The sequence below is a fragment of the Bufo gargarizans genome, chromosome 1 (assembly GCF_014858855.1).
Source record: "Bufo gargarizans isolate SCDJY-AF-19 chromosome 1, ASM1485885v1, whole genome shotgun sequence".
In the NCBI taxonomy this organism is placed as follows: Eukaryota; Metazoa; Chordata; class Amphibia; order Anura; family Bufonidae; genus Bufo; species Bufo gargarizans.
Genome location: NC_058080.1, coordinates 541,191,365 through 541,197,660, shown reverse-complemented (window position 1 = coordinate 541,197,660; position 6,296 = coordinate 541,191,365).

Sequence of the window (6,296 nt, the reverse complement as noted above, 5' to 3'; positions counted from 1 at the left end):
CATCGGGTCTCTGGTTAGACGGGGTTAATTTAGGTACATGCGATCCTTTGGCTGGCGGAATCAATGTCCATAGGGGGTTCTTTACATCAAACGCGTTTCGGGGTCCGTTGTCACCCCTTCCTCAGTGGTAGTGAAGTCCCCCTTCTAACTTCCTTTTTATAGTCATTAGTAATTAGATTACTATCGTCTGCTGTGTGATTTGGGCTTGCTTCGCAAAACCTGGTGCGGATTTCAAACTGCCCATTTTCCCGTATATTCCCTCTTTATTTTCCATATTGGATTTACTTGTAAAGGAAATCTTTCCCATTAATTTACCAGCTAGTATTTCCGATCCTGGCTGCAAAGTTATAGTGTCATTTAACATTTATAATGTAACCACACTCCATTTCAGTGTATTTGCTTTGTAACAATTCATTTCGATACATATAATTACAACTGTGTCCATTTATAGTCTTTCATCTGAACGCCAACAAAAAACGCAATCTTTCCTGCGGCATTCGTGCGATTTTGTTCAGACTCGCTGCTATTGCAAAGACTAATATCTCCCCGGATATATATATATCCACACCCCGGCTTTCTTTTCTTTTGTTTATTTGATTACATACATATATATAGAATAGATACTAAAAAGTGCATATAATATAAAATAAAAATATATAATAAAACCATTTAATAAAAATATTACTATTCCAATATAAAACACAAAAAAAATCTTCAGGTCCTAATCTTTTTTTTATCTCTTATATTACATTATTTTATTATTGTTCTAAAAAGATATTTTCAAAGGGTAACGGAGAAAGTGTGGATATGCAGATCGTATATGAAATGTAACAGGTCTGTGACTGGTGGACCGGTGGAAGTCCGCCGCGAAGGACCGGACCCCCCCCAGAAACAAAATCACTGGGAAGGATCCCATCCCCCACGGCAGGCCCCCACCCATCTCACAGGAATCCGAATAATTAGAACTCTGCGTTCAGTCCTCCCGGTACAAGTGTGTTTAATTCATATATTCTCTGCGTCTCCAACCTCAACATTTTACTGATATGGTCTCCCCCCCTCCATTCTTTGTTCACCTTATCAATTGCGGCGAATTTTAAGCCAGACGGATTCTGATTATGTAACACCTTGAAGTGTTTAGACAATACATGTGTTTCTAACCCTTTTTTGATGTTAGCTACATGTTCAGAAATGCTCTTTTTCAGGGTTCTTTTCGTCCTCCCCACATATTGTTTCCCACATGGGCATTCTATAATGTATATAACGTTTTCGGAACTACAGGATAGGAAGTTTTTTATCACGTGTTTATGTTGATTCACTGATGATATCACTTCTCCTATCTTACGTGGGAATGAGGTGATTTTGCAGTTTCCACATTGCCCACATCTGTAGAATCCCTCCATGTGGATCCAATTTTGTACGGAAGGTACATGTCTTTTCTGCCTTTTTATTGTTGATGCTACAATATTTGCCAAATTTCGGGCCTTAGTAAAGGTGATGCACGGGTTAGGTGGAATTAGGGAACCTATTGTTTTTTCTTTCTTTAATATATACCAGTGTTTACGTATAATTCCCAGAATTTTTCTATACTCATTATTAAATGGTAGTATAATTCTTATTTGTTCCTTTTTGGCTTCTATATCTTCGACTTTTTTATTTTCGAAAAAATCTTTCCTTTGCATTCCTCTTACTTTATCTAGGGATCCATTAATTAATTTTACAGGATACTCCTTTTCCCTAAAGGCTTCTGTCATTAATATCGCCTCCTTCTCAAATTGTTCTTCCACTGTGCAGTTGCGTTTTATTCGCTGAAATTGTCCCTGTGGGATGTTTATCAGCCAGTTCGGAAGGTGACAGCTACTATACAAAATGTAGCTGTTTCTAGATGTGGGTTTAATATATGTGCAATTTTTTAGCATGTCATCCTCTACATATATTTTTAAATCTAAAAATTCCAATGACTCTTGACTGATGTTGTGAGTAAATTGTAAGTTAAAATCATTTACATTAATATTGTTTAAAAAATCTTCCAGACTACTCTTACCCGATTTCCAAATAAAAAACACGTCGTCTATATATCTTTTCCAGAGCACCAGGTCCGTCCCCAGTCAGGGGGGGAATGATCATCTCTTCCCAATACGCCATAAACAAATTGGCGTAACTGGGGGGCGAACCTGGTGCCCATCGCCGTGCCCTGGGTCTGCAAATAAAAACTACCCTCATAATAAAAATTATTGTGCGTTAGTATAAAATCTATCCCTTTTAATAAAAACTCTATTTGTTTGTCCTTTAAGCTCCCTTCTTTTCTTAATTGGGCACTCACTGCCTCCTTGTGGTTTGTAACTCGATCAATTCAATCGGTCGATTCAACCAATCTGTGTCTTGTTTATCAAATTCCGGAATCTTAATGTTATCTAAATATTGATCTATTTTTTCTCCGTAATCTATAGGCCCGGCCTGGTATAACGTGGAGAAGTATTGAGCAAATTCCCCTAAAATATCTTCAGGGTCTCGTAAAAATGTTCCTGCCTCTGTCATGATTCCCGTAATGTTATTACTCCCTCTTTAATTTTTTACTATTATAGATAGCAATTTACTTGGTTTACCAGATTCGCTGAAGGTCCTCTGCCCCAAAAAGAACATTTTATTCTGCGCTTTTTTATATAGATATTGTTTGTAATCATCTCGTGCTTTTTTTTAATTGATCTTGTTTTTCAGGCCTTTTTAAAGGCTTCCGTTTTGCATTCCTTCATAGGATAAGTCTATGGGCAGAAGAACGGATCCATCCTTCCGTCTTATGGATTCCGTTATTTTCCGTTATAACCATGTTATAACGGAAAGCCATAACAGGATCCCTAACGCTAGTGTGAACCCACCCTTACGTTGGTTCCGTTTGTTTTTTTTTCCTATGGATTCCGCATGCTTGAAACCCCTATTATAAAGAATACATGTGTGCAGTATTGTAGGCCAGGCGATGCCTCTCTGGAATGGTGGGAAAGATATTCAAATGAGCTTTTCAAAAGCCTATAGCAGGAGATGTTAGATCTAATAATTTGCATATTTTTTACCCAGAAGTCACGAGTTGCATTGTCTATGTCATGGCATATATCAACTGGTCTCCAAGAGAGAGTCATGACCTATATCACAAGTAGTCTCCCTAATCCAAATAGTACCCAACTAAAGGTATCCACCGTGTGCTAAGCTCCTACTAATTAGACATCCATCTGTTTGTCCGTCTGTCCAACATCCTAAAACGCCAGTATTATATATACTGTCAAAGATTCATAAGTCTTAGATAATTCCACCAGGCCATCCTATTGTATCAGGACAGGAGTCCTTAGTGTCCTGTATAGCTACGTATATTTTTGGATCAAGCATTACGACCCTATGCCACGTCAGCGAAATAATATATTGAACATACCACTAACTTTCTGAATGCAATACATGAGCTACAACTACAGTAACAGATAAGGGCCATTTTAGCATCATTCGATTAATCACGACAGGGGCATTGAAGCTGTTAAGGAGTGCCTTAATAACACTTCATATTCTAATAATGCAAAGAGTCTTTGATTGAATTACTTGAATGTTTTTTGCGTAAATACTTTTAGAATGTAAGAAACAGGCACTCACCATCTGTACTACATATTCATATCTAAAATTAATAGTGGTAAAAAATCTACTATTTATTATATAGAAATACAAAAATATTACCAATATGAAATAAAACAACTTTGGCACAATGAATAGCAAGTAGTAATGCTGCAAATAACTTCCTTTACAGGATACACATGCTATCTAATATACCAAAATGGATATGTGTTAGTAATCGTTAAGAAGGTTAAATTTATCTTTATATTGAGTCCAGGACAGTTAGAAAACTCTTATATTGAGTCCAGTGCAGTTGGAAAAAGAGCTGCAGGGGTGGGTGGTTGACTTTCTCCCTGCATCTCACACTCAGACAGCACAGTGCTGCTGTCTGAGAGTGAGCTGTTCAAAAGGACATCCCTGTGTATGTCCAGGTACTGCCTAAAACCGGACCTCTGGCCACCCTATGGGCAGGCTGCTGTGGAGGTCACAATTAAGGGGACAGTCCGCTATGTAGGTCAGTGTTAAGGGGCAGATTGCTGTAGAGACTACTGTTAAGGGGCGGGGTGTTGTGGAAGTCACTGTTAAGGAGAGGGGTATTGTGGAGGTCACAGTTAAAAGGGGCTTGTGAGTTCGTGTCCGCCTGGCCTTGCGGAGCCAAACGGATCCGTCCAGACTTACAATGTAAGTCAATGGGGATGGATCCGTTTGACGTTGACACAATATGGTGCAATTTCAAACGGATCCGTCCCCCATTGACTTTCAATGTAAAGTCTGGACGGATCCGTCTGACTACAAATTGGACTTTTTTCTGAAATATAATGCAGACGGATCTGTTCTGAGCGGATACCATCGTTTGCATTATAGGAGCGGATCCGTCTGTGCAGATACCAGACGGGTCCGCTCCGAACGCAAGTGTGAAAGTAGCCTTAAGGGGGCAGGGTACGGTGGAGGTCACAGTTAAGGGGCCGGTCCGCTATAGAGATCAGTGTTAAGGGGCGGGTGCTGTAAAGGTAACTGTTAAGGGGGCGGGGTGTTGTGGAGGTCACATTTTAAGGGAACGAAGCTCTGTGGAGGTCACTGTTAAAGGAGAGGATGTTGTGGATGTTACTGTTAAAGGGGCGGGCACTGTGGTGGTCACTGTTAAGGGAGGAGAGGACTGTGGAGGCCACTATTAAAGGGGCAGCGGTGTACTTTGAGGTCATTGTTAAGGCAGCGGGGTACTGTGATTTAACTGTTAAGGGAACGGGGTAGTCGCTGTGGAGGTCTCCGTTAAGGGGGCCGGGTCTAGTCCAGACACAAATTTCTTTTGGAGCCTATTTTGGATTAAAAATAGTAGGATGTTTTCCTTGTCATGATTGTATTAATTTCCCATTAAAGGGAACCTGTTCACTGGGATTTTGTGTATAGAGCTGAGGACATGGGTTGCTAGATGGCCGCTAACACATCCGCAATACCCAGTCCCCATAGCTTCTGTGTGCTTTTATTGTGTAAAGAAAACGATTTGATACATATGCAAATTAATCTGACATGTGTCTTGTCCCTGAGATGAGTCAGGGATAGGAATCATCTCAGGTTAATTTGCATATGTATCAAATAGTTTTTTTTAACACAGTAAAAGCACACAAAGCTATGGGGACTGGGTATTGCGGATGTGTTAGCGGCCATCTAGCAACCCATGTCCTCAGCTCTATACACAAAATCCTGGTGACAGGTTCACTTTAATGCTGAAAGGCTCCAGTTTCACACACTTGGTTACAGGAGAACTATTTCAAATTAGGAGATATCTGACATGTGATTCTGCATATGTCAAATACACTGAGCAAAAATATAAACGCGACACTTTCGGTTTTGCTCCCATTTTGCATGAGCTGAACTCAAAGATCTGAAACATTTACTACATACACAAAAGACCAATTACTCTCAAATATTGTTCACAAATCTGTCTAAATCTGTGTTAGTGAGCACTTCGCCTTTGCCTAGATAATCCAGTCCACCTCACAGGTGGGGCATATCAAGGTGCTGATTAGACAGCATGAATAGTGCATAGGTGTGCCTTAGACTGCCCATAATAAAAGGCCACTCTGAAATGTGCACAGTTTTGCCTTACTGGGGGTGGAGGTCAGAAAACCAGTCAGTATCTGGTGTGGCCACCATTTGCCTCACGCAGTGCAACACATCTCCGTCGCATAAAGTTGATCAGGTTGTTGATTGTGGCCTGCGGAATGTTGGTTCACTCCTCTTTAATAGCTGTGCGAAGTTGCAGAATATTGGCAGAAACTGGAACACACTGTCGTATACGCCGATCCAGAGCATCCCAAAAATGCTCAATGGGTGACATGTCCGGTGAGTATGCTGGCCATGCAAGAACTGGGATATTTTCAGCTTCCAGGAATTGTGTACAGATCCTTGCAATATGGGGCCATGCATTATCATGCTGCAACATGAGGTGATGGTCGTGGATAAATGGCACAACAATGAGCCTTAGGATCTCGTCACGGTATCTCTGTGCATTCAAAATGCCATCAATAAAATGCACCTGTGTTCGTTGTCCATAACATACGCCTTCCAATACCATAACCCCACCGCCACAATGAGCCACTCGATCCACAACGTTGACGTCAGCAAACTGCTCACCCAGACGATGCCACACAAGCTGTCTGCCTTCTGCCCTTAACTGTCAAAACCGGGACTCATCCATCAACAGCACA